A 12,365-nucleotide genomic window follows, 5' to 3' on the forward strand; every position below is an offset into this window, starting at 1 on the left:
TAGAGAAAAGCGCTATATAAATATAATTATCTGAGAGCCATATGTAGTCATCAAAAGAGCCACAGGTTCCCTATCTGTGATTTAGGGCATCCCGGGACTTGCGCGGCCATACATAAGATTTTCTGTTAGAGTGTTTTACTTGTTTTAAGTGTTTAGGTCCTAAATGATCTCAGTAAGATATTACAGCTTGTAGCTGAGATTTGATGACCTATATTGAGTAAAACATGCTTGAAACGAGAATATCAAATGTTGCAAAGCTGTGTCATCAACACTCACAAGTATACAACTACCTTTTAAAGTAAGAATTTCTTATTTCAAGAATGTAAAACAAAATCATGACTTCGACACAATTGTTTCTCATATTAAAACAGACGACAGCCAAATAGACTTTGCCGGGGTTTTTTTTCAATGAAACAATAGAAAATACGTACTCGTATACTGTAGTAGTACACTTGTTATTAGTGAGAATATAATTATCTTGAGGTATTTTTGGGTTCATTGAAGTTAGCTAATTTTACTTGTTTTGGAAAGTCTTGACAAGACAAATTTTCTTGTTCTATTGGCAGATAATTTTGCTTAGTTCAAGTAAAAAAAAAACCTTCATTTTGGGTTGTTTTTTTTCTTGTTTTTGAACACTGACTTTTTGCAGTGTGATCTTTTTTTAATGAATTATTGGGGCCAGTAGATGTCGCCATTAACAAACGTGCTGGAGTTTTACGAGACCAAGTATATCATTACTTTTATCATTACGTTAAGATGCATTCGTGCAGAGTTTTACTTCGGTAACCATATATCTTATTTACGATGTGAATGTTCTGACTCTATCGATAGTTTATTTTGAACATTGAGAGGGAGTGCACCGTTCCTGGAAGTTCTGCAATACCAGGTCGGTGCGTGGAGTGGACGGAGCAAGCTCCTAATCCGTCTACCTGTTCCAAAAATCAATTTAATATATTGTCCCCAAATAGGAGACGTATCAGATATTAAACTGATAAGAACAGATACTACACTTGATCTTGGCCAAAAGGCCGAGAAGCGATGATATGTGATGTCAGAAGGGAGCAAGTCATTCCGGACGCAAGGAGCTAAAGTGACTGTTGCACACACTAAATATGGACGGAGTCACTTTTTAACGCAGCAAACAACAGCTACGCCCTTCTTAAATGATTGCAATGTTTTAAATGGCGTTAATACTTATTATGAACGGAACTGTTGCCGAATAGTCTAGAGCAGGGGTCACCAATGCGGTGGCACCAGGTAGCCCGTAAGGACCAGATGAGTCGCCCGCTGGCCTGTTCTAAAAATAGCTCAAATAGCAGCACTTACCAGTGAGCTGCCTCTATTTCTAAAATGTTATTTATTTACTAGCAAGCTGGTTTCACTTTGCTCGACATTTTTAATTCTAAGAGAGACAAAACTCGAATATAATTTGAAAATCCAAGAAAATATTTTAAAGACTTGGTCTTCACTTGTTTAAATAAATTAATTATCATTATCTATTATACCGGGCAGTATAGCTCGGTTGGTAGAGCGGCCGTGTCAGCAACTTAAGGGTTGCAGGTTCGATATCCGCTTCCGCCATCCTAGTCACTGCCGTTGTATCCTTGGGCAAGACACTTTACACACCTGCTCCCAGTGCCACCCACACTGGTTTAAATGTAAAAATTAGATATTGGGTTTCACTCTGTAAAGTGCTGAGTCACTAGAGAAAAAGTGCTATATAAATATAATTCACTTCACTTTTACTTTACTTCTTATAACTTTCAGAAAGACAATTTTAGAGAAAAAATACAACCTTAAAAATGATGTTAGCATTTTAATTTAATTCTTCATTTTAGTTTCTGTTTTTTGAAATATTTCTTCAAACTTATTCTGATTAAAATTCCCAAAAATTATTCTGGCAAATCTAGAAAATCTGTAGAATCAAATTTAAATTTTATTTCAAAGTGGATTTTAACTTATTTAAAACATATCATCAACATTTTAAAATTAAACTTAATCAAGAAAAATTACTTATGACGTTCCATAAATTATTTTTTTAATTTTTTCAAAAGGATTCAAATTAGCTAGTTTTTCTTTAAAAAAAATTTCCGTTGAATTTTGAATTTTAAAGAGTCGAAATTGAAGGTAAACTATGTTTCAAAATGTAATTTGAATATTTTTCGTGTTTTCTCCTTTTAAACTGTTCAATTAAGTGTTTTTTTCATCATTTATTCTCTACGAAAAACCTTCCGTAAAAGGAAAAAAAATAAACGACGGAATGACAGACAGAAATACCCATTTTATATATATATATATATACTTATTTATCTATTAAAGGTAAATTGAGCAAATTGGCTATTTCTGGCAATTTATATTAGTGTGTATCAAACTGGTAGCCCTTCGCATTAATCAGTACCCAAGAAGTAGCTCTTGGTTTCAAAAAGGTTGGTGACCCCTGATCTAGCGCCTGATGGTCACGTGGTTCCAGTCGGTCCAATAGTAAGCGGCCAAACAAACATTTCATACACCGTGACGTTTAACCAAATACAACAATGTATAGTTTCCAATATAAAATACATAAACGTCAATCGTGGCTACAACATTATTGCAAAAAGCAAAACGAGCTGTTCGAGGAACATTCGATCAATTCATCCGTCGAGCCTGCCTTGTCAAAAAAAAAAAACTATTTTCGGCTTCTTCCTTGTGCAACATTTAACACTAATGCCACTAAGTGGCGTGGAGTGGTAACTACAACACTTTCAACTGAACATGTAGAGAAACTCTGCAAGTCAATTGCGAATAACTTCTTAATAGTAATTTTTCGCTACCTGTGCTGATAAACCGAACAACACCAGCATAGCTAGCTGCCATAATAATATCTTCGAGCATTGGGGAGGAGACCCTGCCCAAAGTGAAGGAGTTCAAGTACCTAGGACTCTTGTTCACGAGTGAGGGAAGAGTGGATTGTGAGATGTAAACATTTTTTGCATATTTATTAAAATACTCTAATCACACGTACATACAAGCATTCAGACTCTTTGTTGATGCACCTTTGGCAGCAATTACAGCCTCAAGTCTTTTTGAACACGATGCCACAACACTGGCAAACCTATCTTTGGGCAGTTTGAATGGGGAAACAAGTTTTACTTCTTTCTGCTCCTTTTCGTCCATTATTTATTTCAAATGTTTTTTTACCTTAAACGAAAAAAAAAAGTAAATTATATTAAAACATATATTTTGCAGCACTACAAATGATCTATCAATAGTGAACAATTACATTTTTACTTGTCAGGGGCCAATAAAAAGCCAACTGGGAGTGAAAATTAGCCTGTGTCTACCCTTGGTTTAAACCATAATGGAAGGAAGACATTTATTGTTCAATTGGTTGATTACAATGTGTACTGTTAGACTACAGCAGGTTATGAATTATATTTATCTAGCACTTTTCTCTAGTGACTCAAAGTTCTTTACATAGTGAAACCCATTATCTAAGTTCCATTTAAAGCACTGTGGGTGGCACTGGGAGCAGGTGGTTGAACAACAGCTAAATCTAAAATGGATAGAGAAATAATTTTCACCAAAAAAGATAAATTGTGTCTCAAACTGCACCTTGTGGGGAATGTTGCCTATCATTGACAATCATTATGTACAAACCCTGTTTCCATATGAGTTGGGAAATTGTGTTAGATGTAAATATAAACGGAATACAATGATTTGCAAATCCTTTTCAACCCATATTCAATTGAATGCACTACAAAGACAAGCTATTTGATGTCCAAACTCAAAAGTTTGTTTTTTTTGCAAATAATTAACTTAAAATTTCATGGCTGCAAAACGTGCCAAAGTAGTTGGGAAAGGGCCTTTTCTTTTAACAACACTCAATAAACGTTTGGGAACTGAGGAAATTAATTGTTGAAGCTTTGAAAGTGGAATTCTTTCCCATTCTTGTTTTATGTAGAGCTTCAGTCGAACAGACCGGGGTCTCCGCTGTCGTATTTTATGCTGCATAATGCACCACACATTTTCGACGGGAGACAGGTCTGGACTGCAGGCAGGCCAGGAAAGTACCCGCACTCTTTTACTACGAAACCACGCTGTTGTAAGATGTGGGTTGGCATTGTCTAGCTGAAATAAGCAGGGGCGTCCATGATAACGTTGCTTGGCTGACAACGTATGTTGCTCCAAAACCTGTATGGACCATTCAGCTTTAATGATGCCTTCACAGATGTGTAAGTTACCCATGCCTTGGGCACTAATACACCCCCTTACCATCACAGATGCTGGCTTTTGTGAACATTGTGCCTGGAACAATCCGGAGTTATTTTCCTCTTTGTGCCGGAGTACACCACGTCCACAGTTTCCAGATATAATTTGAAATGTGGACTCGTTAGACCACAGAACACCTTTACACTTTGCATCAGTCCATCTTAGATGAGCTCGGGCCCAGCAAAGCCAGCGGCGTTCCTCGGTGTTGTTGATAAATGGGCTTTGCTTTGCATAGCAGAGTTTTAACTTGCACTTGCAGATGTAGCAACCAACTGTAGTTATTGACAGTGGTTTTATGAAGTGTTCCTTAGCCTATGTGGTGATATCCTTTACACACTAATGTGGGTTTTTGATGCAGTACCGCCTGAGGGCTCAAAGGTCCGTAATATCATCGCTTACGTGCAGTGATTTCTCCAGATTCTCTGAACCTTTTGATGATTTACGGACCGTAGATGGTAAAATCCCTAAATTCCTTGCAATAGCTCGTTGAGAAATGTTGTTTTAAAACTGTTCGACAATTTGCTTACAAATTGGTGCCCCTCGCCCCATCCTTGTTTGTGAATTACTTAGCATTTCATGGAAGTTGCTTTTATACCCAATCATGGCACCCACCTTTTCCCAATTAGCCTGCACACCTGTGGGATGTTCCAAATAAGTGTTTGATGAGAATTTCTCAACTTTATCAGTATTTATTACCACCTTTCCCAACTTCTTTGTCACATGTTGCTGGCATCAAATTCTAAAGTTAATGATTATATGCAAAAAAAAAAAAAAAAGTTTATCAGTTTGAACATCAAATATGTTGCCTTTGTAGCATATTCAACTGAATATGGGTTGAAAAAGATTTGCAACAAATCATTGTATTCCGTTTATATTTACATCTAACACAATTTCCCAACTCATATGGAAACGGGGTTTGTAAAACAAAATGTTTTTCTTTTTGTATGCATTCTAGATAATAAAAATGTAAATAAAAGTCTGCTTACAGCTGAGCCAATGGGAGCTCCCCTATCCCGCCCGTAAAATCCGATAACAATACTCCTCCATCTGGTGACTTGAATATTAACAAGTATTAGTGATATTGTTATTATAAACGCTAATGCAGACCATTGATTACTTCCTGTGTGCCTACGTTTACATCATCGACTAATCAGCTGCTTTCTCATTTCCTTGCTTGTGTAAGTTTATTCAAGATCATAAATCATGCAGCTCACCTGGACAATAGATGGCTGAGAATATAATCTGACAAGTTGGGACACTTTGACCGCCATGTAGGACCTGGAACTGGTGAGGACGACACCCCCCGCCTCCCCATATATATATATATATGAACTTCCTAGCAATCAGCATCCTAATTACAGCAGACCTTGTACCTTGCAGTGATATTTTATTATTTCTGTTGGCTCTCAAAGTCTGCAGTGAGTAAAAAATCATTGATGTGAAGAAAAAAAAAGGCCAACTAAATGTGTTTTTATATTAATGCACTGTGTATGCTTAAAATTATCATAATACATAAATAATAAATGTTATTTTAAATGTTACTACGTTACATATATACTTACATCATGAATACATTGTAAGCGGACTTCTGATCGCATTTTTTTTTTTAGAATGCATTTAAAAAATACACATCCGTCGTCATGTTGTATATACATAAATATTGTGAATGATTGGCAAAATTCCCCAAAAAGTGCTGTTCTTTGGAATTTTGCCTATCATTCATAATTCTTATGGTAGACAAGAATTTTATTTTTTTTTGCTTTCTAAATATTAAATAAAAGCAATCAAAAATCAGCTTACAATGGAGCCTAAGAGAGCTGCCCTATTCTGCCTATAAAGCCCTTAAAAACATCGTAACACCATTACGGTTTTATATACATGATCTAAGTATATATGTAATGCAGTAACATTTATAACATTTGAAATATTTACGGATTTTGACTATTTTAAGCATACGCGGTGCATTGATTAAAAAAACGCATTTAGTTTGCTTTTTTTCTCCTCACTATCTCATTATTACTCACTGCAGATTTTGAGCGTCAACACACATAATACAGCATCATTTACTGTACAAGGTATGCTGTCATTAGGATGCAGACTGCTTGGATGTTCATATACTCCCATTTAGATGAAAAATAACTCATAATCCTCAGTAAGAAAAGTTTGGTGGAACCAAGCGTTTTTTTTTTTGTCGTTCTTGCAATTCCCAGGTCTAAATTGGCTGTCAAAGTGTACTAATTTGTCAGAATACATCCACAGCCTTCTACTATCCGGGTGAGATGTATGATTTATGATCTACAATAAACTTACACGAGATTTAAAAGAGGAAGTAGCTGATCAGTCGATGATGTAAACGTAGGCACACAGGAAGTAATCACGCCGCTGCTATAAATAGGTGGTCTGCACTAGCGTTTATAATAACAATATCACTAATACTCGTTATTATTCAAGTCAACAGATGGAGGAGTATTGTTATCGGATTTTATGGGCAGAATAGTGGAGCTCCCATTGGCTCAGCTATAAGCAGACTTTTATTTACATTTTCATTATTTAGAATGCATACAAAAAGAAAAACATTTTATTGTTTCTGACACTTCCTGTCGATGAAGTCGACAGGAAGTGTATGCCCCACTTCCCATTAGAATTTTTTTTCACACTATGTCAAACTATTTTTGTTCTTTTTAAAATGAAACTTTAATTTGTTTCGATTCATGTTTTTTACTTTAAACGAAGACAGAAAATTGTTCAATCGTTTGTTTTTTTTACTGCAAATTACATGTTTTACCATCATCAAAACAAATGTATTAACCCTACAACTGGGATGTAAACTCAATAACTGCTGCTTTGCAAAACACAATGGGCAAACCTGTCATTATATTCTGATCAGTGGTGGAGTAGGAAAGGGCTAGGAATACTTTTGCGGTAAAATGTCAGAGGTGCCCTGTCAATAATTGACCTTTTAGATGTGCTTCTTCATGCAAAGCAGGGATCCTCACAGATCACACAATCTCTGTTTAGAGGGGGCAGCTCTATACCTACTTGTGTTCATATCTGGTTGAGCCCAAAACTTAATTTTGCAAAGCGACTAATAATTACACACTATTATTTTCCACCATAACTAGACACGTTTTCAAAGCTTTTGAACTGTAATACTATTGAAAACATGACATTTATTCTCTAAAAAACTATTTTGACTTACGAGTAATCCAGTTTTTTGCGATTAGAGCTGCCTCTTGGCTCATTTTCTTGGGCGAAGTTGCATGCCTCCACACCACTAGTTGGCGTAGTGAAAGTCACAGTGAACCCTGTAAAATCCAACCAAAACATCTGCTTTTACTTGCGAGCATTGGCTTACAGCTCGAGATGGACATAACATTTTCTCATGCATGGTTGTAAAGTGAGTGGGAAGGAAAGGAAGAGAAACAGACGTGGATGATATTCATTGAATTTTAGATATAAAAAAAAAATGACAGGGCATAATTCTGGGACGGGGACTGCAAACCACACCTCTTAGAGCTGCATGCTTGTTTCCTTTGTGTATTTAATTCATATTTGCAGGTCTCATGACAAGTCTCATGAATGTAATATTGGCAGCATTTCTGATAGTTTGCTGTGTTGTTCCAGACCACAGCAAACGTTACCCAGCTTGGGCAATTGTGTTAGATGTAAATATAAACAGAATACAATGATTTGAAAATCATTTTCAACCCATATTTAATTGAATATGCTACAAAGACAACATATTTGAAGTTAAAACAGATAAACATTTTTTTTGCAAATAATCATTAACTTTAGAAATTGACGCCAGCAACACATGACAAAGAAGTTGGGAAAGGTGGCAATAAATACTGATAAAGTTGAGGAATGCTCATCAAACACTTATTTGTCGAACAGTTTTAGAACAACATTTCTCAACGAGCTATTGCAAGGAATTCAGGGATTTTACCATCTACGGTCCGTAAAATCATTAAAAGGTTCAGAGAATCTTACAGACCTTGGATCCCTCAGGCGGTACTGCATCAAAAACTGACATCAGTGTGTAAAGGATATCACCACATGAGCTCAGGAACACTTCATAAAACCACTGTCAGTAACTACAGTTGCTTGCTACATCTGTAAGTGCAAGTTAAATCTCTACTATACAAAGCGAAAGCCACTTAACAACACCAAGGAACGCCGCCGGCTTTGCTGGGCCCGAGCTCATCTAAGATGGACTGATGCAAAGTGGTAAAGTGTTCTGTGGTCTGACGAGTCCACATTTCAAATTATATTTGGAAACTGTGGACGTGGTGTCCTCCGGAACAAAGAACAAAATAACCATCCGGATTGTTATAGGCGCAAAGTTCAAACGCCAGCATCTGTGATGGTATGGGGGTGTATTAGTGCCCAAGGCATGGGTAACTTACACATCTGTGAAGGCACCATTAATGCTGAATGGTCCACACAAGTTTTGGGGCAACATATGTTCTCATCCAAGCAACGTTATCATGGACGTACCGGACGTACAATGCCAAGCCACGTGTTACAACAGCGTGGCTTCGTAGTAAAAGAGTCCAGGTACTTTCCTGGCCTGCCTGCAATCCAGACATGTCTCCCATCGAAAATGTGTAGCGCATTATGAAGCGTAAAATACAACGGCAGACCCCCGGACTGTTGAAAGACTAAAGCTCTACATCAAACAAGAATGGGAAAGAATTCCACTTTCAAAGCTTCAACAATTAGTTTCCTCAGTTCCCAAACGTTTATAGTGTTGTTAAAAGAAAATGTGATGTAACACAGTGGTGAACATGCCCTTTCCCAACTACTTTGGCACATGTTGCAGCCATGAAATTCTAAGTTAACTATTATTTGCAAAAAAAAATTAAGTTTATGAGTTTGAACATCAATTATCTTGTCTTTGTAATGCATTCATCTGAATATGGGTTGAAAATGGTTTGCAAATCATTGTATTCCGTTTATATTTACATCGAATACAATTTCCCAACTCATGTGGAAACGGGGGTTGTAAATCAATTAAAGAAGACAGCCTGTCATTTCCTTTAACTTGGACACACATCTATACCTTTGGCCATTCTAAGACAGTAATTTCCAGGAGTTTTCACACTCTCTGAGAAGCCTCCAATTACTAATGTTTTAAAAATGCGTAGAATATTAAATTTTAACCTTTCAGTCAAAAAGATTTGCATCAACCTGCAGAGGAACATAATCATTTTGTAGGCATTTAGTAGGCACATAATTTGTTGCCTTCATTATAACACTTACATAAGGTGTATATTTTTTTGCGGCTCTAGTCAAATTTATATTTTTGGTCCAAATATGGCTCTTTCAACATTTTGGGTTGCCAACCTATGGCCCGGACTATAAATCGATTTTAGCACTGAATTAAAAAATGTTGTTGCAGACAATATAAAAAAATCATATACTTTTTACACCATGAACTTCCACCCCAATTATTTCCTTAGCGGAGAGGCACACGTCTGGCAAAAAATGGCTAATGGTAATTTGTTTCTATGAAATGTGGAGCAAATGACCGCATGCCTAAAATCTTAAAAAAATAAATAAAAAGCAACATCCAAAACAGCATTCAGTCGCATGCGAGGGGAAAAAAAAAAACTGAGGCAAAGAACAAACTCTCGCTAAAAGCAGCTTACTGTAGTGGAGTCATTTACACAAAATACAACGTATGATAAGAAAGGAGCACTGCACAGAGCAATGCACTGAAGCAGACACGCGAGTTTATCCACTTAGTAAAATTAGTCTGCTAAAAGTTTTATTTGATTTTTTTGCACACAATTTTTATTCAAGACTTTTTGATTACTATTTGTTGATTAGTATCCTTGAATAATGATTAATGATTCATGTGCATGCAGTATGTAATGCTACATTCTTGTTTACAGTATTTTATTCAAGGAAGAAGTTTTAAGTTTGCACTTTATTATTCTCAATATAGGACGGGGGTCTTTAGCGCCGCCCTAGTGGTTCTCTGGAGATTTTTCAAAAATATATGAAAAAGGGAAAATGATGAGGGGGGAAATACACTTTTTGTTTTAATATGGTTTCTGTAGGAGGACAAACATGACACAAACCTCCCTAATTGTTATAAAGCACACTGTTTTTATTTAACATGTTTCACTAATTCGATTATTTGGCGACGCCGTTTTGTCCAACTAGATTTGGCGGTCCTTGAACTCACCGTCGTTTGTTTATACGTATAACTTTCTCCGACTTTCTAAGACGTGTCTTATGCGACTTCTTTTTCTGTCTCATTTTGTCAACCAAACTTTTAACATTGTGCATGAATGCACAAAGGTGAGTTTTGTTGATGTTATTGACTTGTGTGGAGTGCTAATCAGACATATTTGGTCACTGCATGACTGCAAGCTAATGGATGCTAACATGCTATTTAGGCTAGCTATATGTACATATTGCATCATTATGCCTCATGTGTAGGTATGTTTGATCTCATTTAGTTTCCTTTAAGTCCTCATAATTCAATATATATGTCATGACACCCTATCTGTGTGTAAAATGGCTTTTATTTTTTTGCGGCTCCAGAGGGATTTGTTTTTGTACTTTTGGTCCAATATGGCTCTTTCAAAACTTTGGGTTGCCGACCCCTGATATAGGAGATCATTATTTATTTGCGTACAATGCTTTTTTTTTTTTTGTTTACGGAAGTATTTTATTCAAGACAGATTTTTTTGGACTACCAGAGGAAGCTCTTAATTTAGCTTATTGCATGTAGATGCAGCCATAATCTTTGATAATTTTGTCAGACTAAAACATGATGTCTGAATTTAAAAGGAAAGTGCACTTTTTGGAAATTTGCCAATAATTCACAATCTCTCTGTAAGACCAAAAACGCTTTTCTTTTTTATGCTATTTAATTCTTAAAACTATACAAGTATGAGGTGACTAACGATGCAGCAACTGGGTGTGCACTATTCCGCCCAGAAAGCTCTCTAAAAAAGAATCGCAAAACCACCAATAATACTACACTTACATCTTGTGCCATGGTTATTAATAAGCGCTAACGCAGACAAACTATTTTTAGTAGCGCCGTGATCACAAAGCTAACTTGCTTATGCAGCTATATTTAAATACTGAGCTGCTGCATCGCCTCTGAGTTGGTGAAGGTTAATTCTAGATCATAAATCATGCCTCTCACCTGGATAGTGGAAGGTTGTGGACATAAATCGAGAAGTTGGTCAACTTTGACATCCAACTTAGACCCGAAGATAGCAAGAAAGACACAAAACTACGCTAATTTGCGGCACTTTTTTTAACCTGCGTGACGATTACGGTTAATTCTTTATCCAAACGAAAAGATGTAAACATCCCATCAGTCAGCATCCCAGTGAGAGCAGACATTGTACCGTAAGTGATTGTTTTATTATGTTAATAGTTTGTATATCCTATTTAGAACTTACTGCTGCAAGATCATTAAGTATTTTACCAGAGCTGGATATGTCTAGCAAAGAGCTTCTAAAACTTTTAGCTAATTTTCTTTACATTCTGGTTAAAACGTATATATAAATAAGCATCATCATATGCCGTTGTGTAGTCTTTTACTCTCATGAAGTCTGCCATGATTAGTACTAGTGTTGTAGTAGTTTTGCGAACCTTGTGATGCGTCAAATGAGCAAATACGTAAATACTACATATTATTGTGCTGGTTACATTATGTGTATACACTATGCTTACAGCATGTATACAAAATGTTAATGGAGGCCTTTGGATTGGGCCATTAATAACTGACTTTTGCTAGCATTTATTTACACATTAGAATGCATAATAAAAAGAAAAACAAATGTTTTTGTCTTACATATTGTTGTGAATGATACCCAAATTCCAAAAAAAAGTGCAGTTGCCCTTTTAAAGTTTAAAAACGTACACAGTTCAAGCAAATACTTTCGCTCGGCCATTATATGATGAAATAACCCTTGGGGCCTTTGTTCTAATGTGTGCATTGTACTTCCAACCTTTACCAGACTTGACCCAAATGTTGAGGAAAAGTAAGATCTTTATCAGCAGAGAGCTTGCTGTTTAGAAAGAAAAAAAGAGATGCATTAATATCAACAGATCCAGAGCAAATACATATAAATAGCTACAAGTGA

General features: G+C 36.2%; 1 non-coding gene across 1 annotated transcript; it reads right to left on the bottom strand.

Moving 5' to 3' along the window:
- Positions 1–849: 849 nt before the first annotated feature.
- LOC133555302 (U2 spliceosomal RNA) lies at positions 850–1,040 on the bottom strand. Its single transcript, XR_009807324.1, has one exon. It is a non-coding gene; the product is annotated as a U2 spliceosomal RNA (small nuclear RNA).
- Positions 1,041–12,365: the final 11,325 nt, after the last annotated feature.

This window comes from Nerophis ophidion, linkage group LG06 (assembly GCF_033978795.1).
Source record: "Nerophis ophidion isolate RoL-2023_Sa linkage group LG06, RoL_Noph_v1.0, whole genome shotgun sequence".
Classification (NCBI taxonomy): domain Eukaryota; kingdom Metazoa; phylum Chordata; class Actinopteri; order Syngnathiformes; family Syngnathidae; genus Nerophis; species Nerophis ophidion.